This window comes from Manihot esculenta, chromosome 16 (assembly GCF_001659605.2).
Source record: "Manihot esculenta cultivar AM560-2 chromosome 16, M.esculenta_v8, whole genome shotgun sequence".
Classification (NCBI taxonomy): domain Eukaryota; kingdom Viridiplantae; phylum Streptophyta; class Magnoliopsida; order Malpighiales; family Euphorbiaceae; genus Manihot; species Manihot esculenta.
Window position 1 is genome coordinate 15,532,271 of NC_035176.2, and position 13,071 is coordinate 15,545,341.

A 13,071-nucleotide genomic window follows, 5' to 3' on the forward strand; every position below is an offset into this window, starting at 1 on the left:
ACAAAAATAACTGAAAATATAACCCATATTAGAAACCTTATCAAATGCTCCAATATGGTTATCATTACATGCCTCAGTTTAGTCTAAACAAAGCTTAAACTTAAAAATTTTATATAATAGAATCATAAACAAAAGGATTATAAAAGAAAACTCGGGTAAAGCACAATTCTAAACCACAACTTATTTCATGTCTACAAATATAGCTATTACATCAGAACTATACCATAAAATGTTGTTGACCTCTCAAGCTAACCATAAAATGCTGCTGACCTCCCGAGCTAACTCTTATCCTACAAACCTAGGGTTAGGGGAAAGGAATAAACTACTAGAGTCTAATGAGTAGAAACATAATCATAAAATAGTTTAATAAGATACATGATAGTATGAATGCATCACAATACAAATAATTCACATCAAGATGGACTTATCACCAATAGCCCTCCATAATTACAATAGTGCCTGACCCACAATAGGTGCTCCTCAAGACTTGCTCTTAAACATAACATAACATATCCAAAGTGCCAGGCGCGTAGAATGACACCCTAGTCTTTCCTTTATATAATGCCAGGGGCGTAGAATGGACAACCCTGGTCTTTCTATATCTGTCATAACATATCATAACATGCTCGAGAGCTAGTGGGTTATCCAACATCCGTCCACAACAATAATTACTTATGTAATGCATCATATTCATTAACTCTAATGCAAAACAACTTAATCATATACAATGGTATTCCTAATGCATAAGCATGCTTAAAATATTTGATTTCTTTAAAATAATAGTTTAGTTTAGTTCTACTCACCTCTATCTAATACAAGCTTAGCTTTGAATCAATTATCTCACTGCCGGTCTCTACGGTCTCCTAAATCCAATCCTACACAGATAGACTTAAATGAGTGAAGAAATATAACTTTTACAACACTTGACACTACCCAGAGAAATCCTTAAAAACATATAAGAAAACATTTGAAAACATGCTGAACACGCTAGATAGGGGACTTTCATCGGCAGGTTCGGCGGCCTAAATTCTCCTTACAGATCCGAAGGTCAAACCTTCAGAGGTAGGTGATGGGTGTCGAAGCCACTAAAAATAACATATTAAATATCAAAAAATATGAATTGTGTATAGAGTGAATAGAATCGCATCTACATGGAATTGACACTAAGAATTTTCAAACAATGACTAAGAAAATAAACAATAAAAGTAAAAAGGGGGGTTTTGATGATAAGTTAAAATAAAAATCAAAGCAATTAAAGAAAGTGATAATTAAAAGAGAAATAAATCAATGTAAAGAAGTTCTAGTTGAAGTGTAGGATCCATTTCAGTTTGAGAATTGATCATTGAAACAAAAATACTTTTTTTCATTCTAACAAATTAGTTATAGTTAGTTATGGAAGATGCTCCACATAACTAATCTCTCCTTAGATTTTAAATTAATTAGAAAACGTTCGCTAATTAATCTTAGTCAACAAATCACCCAAAGAACATTTTTGGGATTTTATTTGTCAATCGCATTAAGAATTAGAGAGACCTAATTCTGACCAACTAACCAACCAAACCGCTGGTGAGTTTAAGTTAGGTCATGCAATTTCTTAGTGGGTTACACTAATTGTTACTTATTGTTGAATAACCTAAGCAATTACAGACTTTAAGCATTCAAACTAACAATATATTACTTTGAAATTAAGAACAATGGGTCCTATTGATCAAATAACAAAGTAATAATAATATGATGAACTAAATTTGCATAAATATTGGCAGAATAAAAGATTAACAATTGTATCTAGATCTCATAATTTATGTATAAACTGAAATTTCACCCTAACTTCAACTAGAAGTAAAGAGTTTAGTCACTCATGGCTTTCAAAGAAAATACAAAAAAGAAGGGAGAATTCAAGATGAAGGCTCGATGCTGAAGAAGAAGAGAGATCTGTGGTTGTCCTCAATGATTGGCTTATATAGGTGCTTAATCCTAGCAAAGTCCTTTTAGGAATAGAAATTCTTCTTTACTTTGAGTTAGGACTCCTTCCTTCAATATGTTTCTTCCAAGGTTATAACTCATTGATTTGAGGATGATTTGGTGCCGTACCGAAGGAGGAGAAATCACGTGGGTCCCATGACTTTTAATGAGGTGTCCTAATCCTTTTATTTTCAAATCTAGATTTTTTTGCTCACTATCAAATTTTGTGCCGCCTGTTGATTTGCCCAGTAATTTGGGTAAATCGCTGGTTAAATCCATCATTTGAGAATGGTTAAGTCAATTTGTGAGCCTGGGCCATTCCTGACTTTTGTGCAGTATGATCATCCAATAGGTTTGCCCAAATCACTGGTCAAGGAAATTTCAGCGCTTTTAAACTACTTTTTATCAAATCTTCTTCTCTTTTTGCTTTTCTGCGAAATATAACCAAAATATAAAATTAATCAGAAAAAAATACTCAATTTAATGGTAAGAATAGTATGAAAAATGGGTTGAAATTATATTCAATCAAATACCCCTACACCTAACTTCTTACTTGTCCTTAAGCATAAGACAACTTAGATAATCAAACCCCTTTTCTACTTGATTCTGATGTAACGACCCGAAAATCGGACCGCTACCGGCGCTAGGATCCGGGTCGACTTAAGGCCGCCGGGACCCGTAGCAAGCCTAACATAAAACCTGTAAACCTGTATAATCCCATACATGATCAACAATATGCATAAAAATTAAAACTTTTCTTTCCATTGAACATCAACCAAACTCAACCTGTGCATAACATTAATATAACTTTGATCCCTCTGTGGGATCTCATCTGTGCCCTCAATGGGTAACATACATCTGTTGAGCTGGTTTACATAAACATCAACAAAACCTCTAAGATCATGTATAAAAGGGATGCAACAATCTATGGTCAAGCACATACTAACATCCATAAATCTCATTACATAACTATACTGTACTTTTACATTACAATGTGATCATGTCCATTTCTATCTATTACAAGCATGACTTCTTCACTCTATCCGAACTCCCGCACTATATCCTGTACCTGTAAGCCTGGGGAAAAGGGGAGAGGGGTGAGCTAAAAGCCCAGTGAGTAGAGCTAGTAAAAACACATTAACACTATGCTCTATGAAATGCATCATAACACAAACAATTCACATAAGGGTTGGGTGAACTTGTCACCAATTAGTCCAAGCTAACATAGTGCCAGGCCGTAGCATGGGGTCCTGGTCTTCCTGTCATACATACATTACTTACCATTATCCCAGGGCCTCCTCTAGGCTCTTGGTCTTCGAGTCCACAATCGTGCCAGGCCGTAGAATGGGGTCCTGGTCTTTCATTTCCGTGCCAGGCCGTAGAATGGGGTCCTGGTCTTCCTGTCATGGACTAATTGGGTCATCCAACATTCACCCACATCAACAACAATCGATGCAATGCGGCATATTCGTGAATACTAATGCAATCATCCTATTACATAATCATGATGCATGAAACATGATAAAACATTTAATTTAAAAGATTGAGTTTAGTTCCACTCACCTCTGGCTGACTCTGACAACACCTAAGCAGCTGAACTCACTGCTGGGGTCCTCGGTTCCTCGGGTCCGAACCTACACAGGTGGACTCAAATGAGGGACCAAACATACGTAATTACAACTCTAATATACTCCCCAAAAACCCCCTAAAACATCTTGAAAATATCACATGAAAACATGCAAGAAACGGCTGAACAGGGCACTTTCGGCGGCAGGTTCGGCGGCCGAAAGTCCCTCCAGAGCCGAAAGTCAGGCAGGTTCGGCGGCACCTTCGGCGGCCGAAAGTGCCAGACAGAGACGAAAGTCTCTTTTCGGGGGCACCTTCGGCAGCCGAATGCTGCCTCCACAAAAGGGGTTCGGCGGCCGAAACTCCCTTCGGCTGCCGAACCTGGTTTCTGCCAAACGGCAGAAACTTGGTTCAAATGAACCTCCTGCCTCCCAAAACCATAAATCACGCATATATCTCAACCAAAACATGCATACAAGTTCCTAGGGGCCTCAAACATACATATACCCCATCTACAACACTTCAATCGCACACAAACAAGCTACATTGTTCAAAACATCAATATATACCCATAACCTCAACATATAACCTAACATGCATTTCTACCCATAGATCTTGCATAAAACTTATTTAAAACTCATAAGGAGCTTAAGATCGGCTCTTACCTCTTGAAGATCGAGAGGGAGACGACCTAAACTTTGGAGATCCACGAAAGTGAGCTCCTGAGTTCCCAAAGCTCCAAAACTTGTTTCAAAAGCTTAAATCTTCAAAACCAAGTGAAAACAAGTGAGAATATTGAAAGGTTTAGAGGAAGAACATTGAAAATGGGTGAGAGACGGCGGAAAGCTCACCTTGGCCGAAATGGGGAGAAAAAGCTCGCCCATTTTCGGCTAAGGGACCTTTTTATAGTGGCTGGCCAGACCACGTTCGGGGGCCGAATGTGCCTCCGCATCCATGCAAATGTTCGGCGGCCGAACATGAGGTTCGGCGGCCGAACCTTGACTTCCCTCACTCATGCTTTCGGGGGCCTAACGTGCCTCCAAAAAGCATGCATGTTCGGCGGCCGAACTTGACCTTCGGCGGCCGAACCTGGGTTTTTCCTCCAAGGATTTTTCATGTAAAAACTCATTTAATTTCATACTTAAAATCATTTAAAACATAAAAACATTTCATAAAAACATGACTCTACCCTTCTAGAGGTCTCCGACATCCGAGATTCCACCGGACGGTAGGAATTCCGATACCGGAGTCTAGCCGGGTATTACATTCTCCCCCCCTTAAGAACATTCGTCCCCGAATGTTCCTCAACTAGTACATGCATAGCAATCAACATAACATACACACATAAACACATAGAGACTGACCTTAAAAGAGATGAGGATATTGCCGGAGCATGGACTCCCGTGTCTCCCAAGTGCATTCTTCTATATTGTGGTGGTTCCACAGGACTTTCACCATCGGGATTTCCTTGTTCCTTAGCTTTCTGATCTGGGTGTCTAGGATCCGTACTAGCTGCTCAACATAGGTGAGATCCTCTTGGATCTCCACATCAGGCTCACTAAGAACCTTGCCCGGATCTGACACAAATTTCCTCAACATAGAAACATGGAAAACCGGATGGATTCTCTTCATTGAAGCAGGTAAATCCAGCTTGTACGATACATTCCCAATCTTTTGCAAGACTTCGAAAGGTCCGATGTACCGCGGAGCCAGCTTACCCTTCTTCCCGAACCGAACCACTCCTTTCATTGGAGACACCTTAAGCAATACCAGATCCCCCTCCTGAAACTCTACTAATCTTCTGCGGATGTCTGCATAACTCTTCTGTCTGCTTGCAGCCGTCTTGATTCTCTCTCTGATCATAGGCACCACCCTGCTGGTGATCTCTACTAGCTCGGGTCCTGCTAAGGACCTCTCTCCTACCTCTTCCCAGCAAACAGGCGATCTGCACTTCCTTCCATATAAAGCTTCATATGGAGCCATCCCGATGCTAGCATGATGGCTGTTATTGTAGGCGAACTCCACCAAAGGTAGATGCTGCCTCCAAGAACCGCCAAAGTCCAGCACACACATTCTTAGCATATCTTCTATGGTTTGGATGGTCCTCTCTGACTGTCCGTCTGTCTGTGGATGGAAGGCAGTGCTAAAATCCAATCTAGTACCCATGGCGTTCTGCAGACTCCGCCAAAACCTGGAGGTGAACTGGGGCCCTCTATCTGACACTATAGAAACAGGAACCCCATGCAGTCTGACTATCTCGTCAACATACACCTGCGCCAACTTGTCCACAGAATAGCCACTCCTGACAGGGATGAAGTGAGCAGATTTGGTGAGTCTGTCCACAATCACCCATATGGAGTCCAGTCTGTTGGACGTCGCCGGTAACCCCACTACGAAATCCATAGCTATATTCTCCCATTTCCACTCTGGAATAGGTAGCGGGTTAAGCATTCCAGCCGGCTTCTGATGTTCCAGCTTCACCCTCTGACATATCTCGCAGGCTGACACAAACTGTGCCACTTCTCTCTTCATAGCTGGCCACCAATAAACCTTCTTTAGATCCTGATACATCTTGGTGGCTCCGGGGTGAATGCTGTATCTTGCATTATGAGCCTCTCTCATAATGTCTCCTTTTAACCCAATGTCATCTGGTACACATAATCGACTCCCATAGCGGAGGATCCCCCTATTGTCAAATCTGAATTCACTGTCTTTGCCTGACTGAACAGTCCTGGCAATCTTCACTAACTCTGGGTCCTCATGCTGTTTCTGAGCCACCTGCTCCAGAAACACGGGTGTCACTTTCATCTGAGCAACCAAGGCACCTGTACCAGACAACTCCAACTGTAGACCTTCCTCGATGAGCTTGTAAAACTCCTTCACCACTGGTCTCCTCTCTGCCGTGATGTGGGATAGACTGCCTAGTGACTTCCGGCTTAGGGCGTCTGCCACGACATTCGCCTTACCCGGATGATACTGAATCTTGCAATCATAGTCACTCAGCAACTCTACCCATCTCCTCTGTCTCAAATTCAAATCTCTTTGACTCAGGATGTACTGCAGGCTTTTATGATCTGTGAAGATCTCACATTTTACCCCATAGAGGTAATGCCTCCACATCTTGAGTGCAAAGATTACTGCTGCCATCTCAAGGTCATGTGTGGGGTAATTCAACTCATGCTTCTTCAGCTGCCTAGAAGCATAAGCAATCACCCTCTCATTCTGCATAAGCACACAACCCAGTCCCACTCGGGACGCGTCACAAAAGACTGTAAAGTCCTCTCCACTAGATGGCAGAGCTAAAACTGGTGCTGAAGTCAATCTCTTCTTGAGCTCTTCAAAACTCTCCTCGCACTGGTCGGTCCACAGAAATTTCTGATTCTTCCTGGTTAGTCTGGTTAGAGGAGCTGCTATCTTTGAGAAGTCCTGAACGAACCTCCTGTAGTAACCTGCCAAACCCAAGAAACTCCTGATCTCTGTCACTGAAGTGGGTCTAGGCCAGTTAGCCACAGTCTCTGTCTTCTTGGGGTCTACCTCAATACCATTCTCTGACACTACATGCCCCAAGAACGAAATGCTCCTCAGCCAGAACTCACATTTAGAGAACTTGGCATACAAGCCATGTTCCCTCAAGGTCTGCAGTACCAACCTCAGATGATGGGCATGCTCCTCTGCATTCCTGGAATACACTAGGATATCATCTATGAAGACAATAACGAAGTGATCCAGGTACTGGCTAAACACTCTATTCATGAGATCCATGAATGCTGCAGGGGCGTTAGTTAACCCGAACGGCATCACAAGGAACTCAAAATGCCCATATCTGGTCCTGAAAGCTGTCTTTGGTATGTCCTCTTCCCTGATCCTCAACTGATGGTACCCCGATCTCAGATCTATTTTGGAGAAACAACCCGCTCCTGCTAGCTGGTCAAATAGATCGTCGATCCTTGGCAATGGGTACTTGTTCTTGGTAGTGACTTTGTTCAACTGCCTGTAGTCGATACAAAGTCTAAGGGATCCATCCTTCTTTCTCACAAACAGAACTGGAGCACCCCAGGGTGAGGTACTCGGTCGGATGAAGCCCTTGTCTACCAGCTCCTGCAACTGCTCTTTCAACTCTTTCAATTCTGCTGGTGCCATCCTGTAGGGAGGGATAGAGATCGGTCGGGTTCCAGGCATCAGTTCTATCTCGAACTCTATCTCCCTAGCAGGTGGTAAACCTGGCAGTTCGTCTGGGAACACATCTAAGAACTCTCTAACCACTGGCACCGAGGCGGGCTCTCTAACCTGACTATTTAGCTCTCTCACATGAGCCAAATACCCCTGACATCCCCTCCTAAGCAACCTACGAGCCTGAAGAGCTGAGATCATACCTCTAGGTGTACCCCTCCTGTCTCCTCTGAAGACAACCTCTGATCCATCCTGACCTCTGAACCTGACTACCTTGTCCCTGCAGTCCAAGGTAGCACCATGGGTAGATAACCAGTCCATCCCTAGAATGACGTCAAAGTCTGTCAAATCTAGAACCACTAGGTCGGCGGACATGCATCTTCCCTCAACAAAAACTGGACTACACTGACAGACTGACTCTGCCACTGATGGATCACACTTGGGTCCACTGACCCAGAGAGGACACTCTAACTCAGAGATCATCAACCCCAACCTCTGGACGGCTCTCGGAGCAATAAATGAATGAGATGCACCAGGGTCCATCAATGCATATACATCCGAACATCCAATGATGAGATTACCTGCCACCACGGTGTTGGATGCGTCTGCCTCCTGCTGTGTCATTGTGAAGATCCGTGCTGGGGCTGACGGACCCTCACCTCTGAAACCCGCTGAAGAAGAGGCTGCTCCTCTCCCTCTGCCTCTGCCACTGCCACTGGCCTGAGTCATGGCTGGAGCTGCTGGCTGCGCTACACTGCCTGAAGCTGTCTGCTGGGACTGAGCCATTGGGGCCGCTCTTGGACAATCTCGAGCTATATGCCCCTCCTGACCACATCTGAAGCAGGTGTTTGTCCCAAATTGACATACTCCCCTGTGTGGTTTACCACACCTTGCACAAACTGCATTGTCCGCACCAGAGCTTGAGCCACTCCCAAATCCCAGACTGGACTTGACTTTACTCCAGAACTTATTCTTCTTACCCTTGGGTTTACCCCATCTTTTACTGCCTGAAGTTGCTGCACTCAAGGTAGAGGGATCTAGCTTTCCCCCACCCGGAGTTTTAGAACCAGAAGCTTGTGCCACTGTCTGCTTAACTGTCCCCTGAATGATGGCACTAGCCTCCATTCTCCTAGCCATGTCTACTATGGCGTGAAAACTCTCTCTATCTGCTGACTGTACCAAGGAGGAATACCTGGGATGGAGCTTCATGATATACCTCCTCGACTTCTTCTGGTCTGTGCTAAGGTCTTGCCCTGCAAATGGCAGCAACTCCATAAACCTGTCAGTATATTCGTCTACACTCATGTCATCAGTTTGCCTCAACTGCTCGAATTCTATCATCTTCAATTCCCTTGAACTATCAGGGAAAGCCCATCCTGCAAATTCATTTGCAAACTCTTCCTAAGTCATGCTGTCCACTCTCGGGTTCACATAATTCTTGAACCACTCCCGTGCCTTCTTGCACTTAAGCGTGAACCCAGCCATCTGAATGGCTCTACTGTCATCCGCCCCTATCTCGTCTGTAATTGCCTTGACCCGCTCCAAATACACGAACGGATCATTACCGGTTTCAAACTGGGGAGCACCCAGCTTCATATAGTCTGTCATCTTAACCTTGCTCCCACTGGCTGAGCTAGGTCTAGGTGGTTGAGCAACTGGGGCTGCTGGTTCTGCAGGTGGTGGAGATGGTGCAACATTTTCTGAGGTAGGGTTTGCTGGATTTGGATAGTAGGGTGGAGGTGGATACATTGGATACTGAGAGTATGGTGGGTAGTATGGTGGGTATGGCATCTGTGTGGGATAAGGGCTAAAACTAGGGTTATCCGATGTACCTCCCATCGAATACCCTGGATGGTGTGAATAGGGTGGGTAATGATGTGGCTGGACATAACTCGAGGCCTGAATGCCTCCTTCTGATTCTCCCATGCCCTCTTCCGGCATGCTCACACCGAGACTGCCATCCCTCCTCTGATCTACTTCCATATCCTCAGACACTCCTCCCTGCACTGTTCCCCTTACTGATCTGCTTCTACCCAGATCCAAAGACCTTCTAGGGTCTCTTGCTACTCTGTCCCTGTTGGACCTGCTAGACATTGCCCTAGGCAATGCTGGAGGACGGGCGCTCATGCCCTCATCCTCAGGTGGTACTCCAGTCAATCTTGCTGATCGACGAGTTCCTCTCATCCTGTTTTCTGAAAAACAGTACACATCACAAGCAACATTAGCATCATATGGTTCATGTGGGCACACATGAACCCTCATCACATACATCACATATCATAGCATATCATTAATGCACATGCATAAAATCATGGCATTTCACATCATCATGCAAGACAGGACTCCACATCCTATCCTAGTGGACATGATCCTTTCCTATTGTGCTTGACCTTCTATAACCTCTATGAGCCCGACACTCTAGGTCCGACCATATGAACCTAGGGCTCTGATACCATTCTGTAACGACCCGAAAATCGGACCGCTACCGGCGCTAGGATCCGGGTCGACTTAAGGCCGCCGGGACCCGTAGCAAGCCTAACATAAAACCTGTAAACCTGTATAATCCCATACATGATCAACAATATGCATAAAAATTAAAACTTTTCTTTCCATTGAACATCAACCAAACTCAACCTGTGCATAACATTAATATAACTTTGATCCCTCTGTGGGATCTCATCTGTGCCCTCAATGGGTAACATACATCTGTTGAGCTGGTTTACATAAACATCAACAAAACCTCTAAGATCATGTATAAAAGGGATGCAACAATCTATGGTCAAGCACATACTAACATCCATAAATCTCATTACATAACTATACTGTACTTTTACATTACAATGTGATCATGTCCATTTCTATCTATTACAAGCATGACTTCTTCACTCTATCCGAACTCCCGCACTATATCCTGTACCTGTAAGCCTGGGGAAAAGGGGAGAGGGGTGAGCTAAAAGCCCAGTGAGTAGAGCTAGTAAAAACACATTAACACTATGCTCTATGAAATGCATCATAACACAAACAATTCACATAAGGGTTGGGTGAACTTGTCACCAATTAGTCCAAGCTAACATAGTGCCAGGCCGTAGCATGGGGTCCTGGTCTTCCTGTCATACATACATTACTTACCATTATCCCAGGGCCTCCTCTAGGCTCCTGGTCTTCGAGTCCACAATCGTGCCAGGCCGTAGAATGGGGTCCTGGTCTTTCATTTCCGTGCCAGGCCGTAGAATGGGGTCCTGGTCTTCCTGTCATGGACTAATTGGGTCATCCAACATTCACCCACATCAACAACAATCGATGCAATGCGGCATATTCGTGAATACTAATGCAATCATCCTATTACATAATCATGATGCATGAAACATGATAAAACATTTAATTTAAAAGATTGAGTTTAGTTCCACTCACCTCTGGCTGACTCTGACAACACCTAAGCAGCTGAACTCACTGCTGGGGTCCTCGGTTCCTCGGGTCCGAACCTACACAGGTGGACTCAAATGAGGGACCAAACATACGTAATTACAACTCTAATATACTCCCCAAAAACCCCCTAAAACATCTTGAAAATATCACATGAAAACATGCAAGAAACGGCTGAACAGGGCACTTTCGGCGGCAGGTTCGGCGGTCGAAAGTCCCTCCAGAGCCGAAAGTCAGGCAGGTTCGGCGGCACCTTCGGCGGCCGAAAGTGCCAGACAGAGACGAAAGTCTCTTTTCGGGGGCACCTTCGGCAGCCGAATGCTGCCTCCACAAAAGGGGTTCGGCGGCCGAAACTCCCTTCGGCTGCCGAACCTGGTTTCTGCCAAACGGCAGAAACTTGGTTCAAATGAACCTCCTGCCTCCCAAAACCATAAATCACGCATATATCTCAACCAAAACATGCATACAAGTTCCTAGGGGCCTCAAACATACATATACCCCATCTACAACACTTCAATCGCACACAAACAAGCTACATTGTTCAAAACATCAATATATACCCATAACCTCAACATATAACCTAACATGCATTTCTACCCATAGATCTTGCATAAAACTTATTTAAAACTCATAAGGAGCTTAAGATCGGCTCTTACCTCTTGAAGATCGAGAGGGAGACGACCTAAACTTTGGAGATCCACGAAAGTGAGCTCCTGAGTTCCCAAAGCTCCAAAACTTGTTTCAAAAGCTTAAATCTTCAAAACCAAGTGAAAACAAGTGAGAATATTGAAAGGTTTAGAGGAAGAACATTGAAAATGGGTGAGAGACGGCGGAAAGCTCACCTTGGCCGAAATGGGGAGAAAAAGCTCGCCCATTTTCGGCTAAGGGACCCTTTTATAGTGGCTGGCCAGACCACGTTCGGGGGCCGAATGTGCCTCCGCATCCATGCAAATGTTCGGCGGCCGAACCTTGACTTCCCTCACTCATGCTTTCGGGGGCCTAACGTGCCTCCAAAAAGCATGCATGTTCGGCGGCCGAACTTGACCTTCGGCGGCCGAACCTGGGTTTTTCCTCCAAGGATTTTTCATGTAAAAACTCATTTAATTTCATACTTAAAATCATTTAAAACATAAAAACATTTCATAAAAACATGACTCTACCCTTCTAGAGGTCTCCGACATCCGAGATTCCACCGGACGGTAGGAATTTCGATACCGGAGTCTAGCCGGGTATTACATCTGATGTCCACTTAGTTTACTGCTCTAGACTCCTAAATTAAAGCATCACAGTGTTGTGTACATGATCTAAGGTCATCCTTCCCTTCTTTGTTTCTTTTCACTGACCATGGCTCAAAAGTGCCTTTCTCAAAAGAGAGAGAATTAATATTTTCATTCATACACAAATTTTCTTCGGTTTGACTATACAGCTTTTAGCATGACCTTCCCTTACCACCTTAGTATACTTTCAACTTTAAGCACTTTATTCTTACTTAAAAAATCACCAACCTTTTTACACAAAGTTGCATATTTGTGATACCCAACCTCGATTACTCAGTTGGTCACATTGTTCAAGTGGCTACTAGCTCTACTCATAGTCTTTGACCAGTGGAGTAAGTTTTAATTTGTACTGAGTACTTTAAATTTTCTGCTTTTCTTTTTATATACATATATATATGATTTGACTGTTGTGGTTTGAGAAAATCAAGGCACCAATCACTGCATAAGCCATTCCTATCACACACAAATTTCAGATTTGCACATCTCTCTACTGATCAATGATAGCCATCTAAAACACGGTGAGCAAAAAGATTCAAATAAAAAAAGACTCCCAAAAATGGATGCAACCCACTGTAAGTGATTCAATAAAGGTTTAAAGGTTGAGCAAACAAATGGGGTCAGGAGAGAGAGGCTTTTATTGTCATGCTTGGTAAAAAAATTTGTGACATTCCGT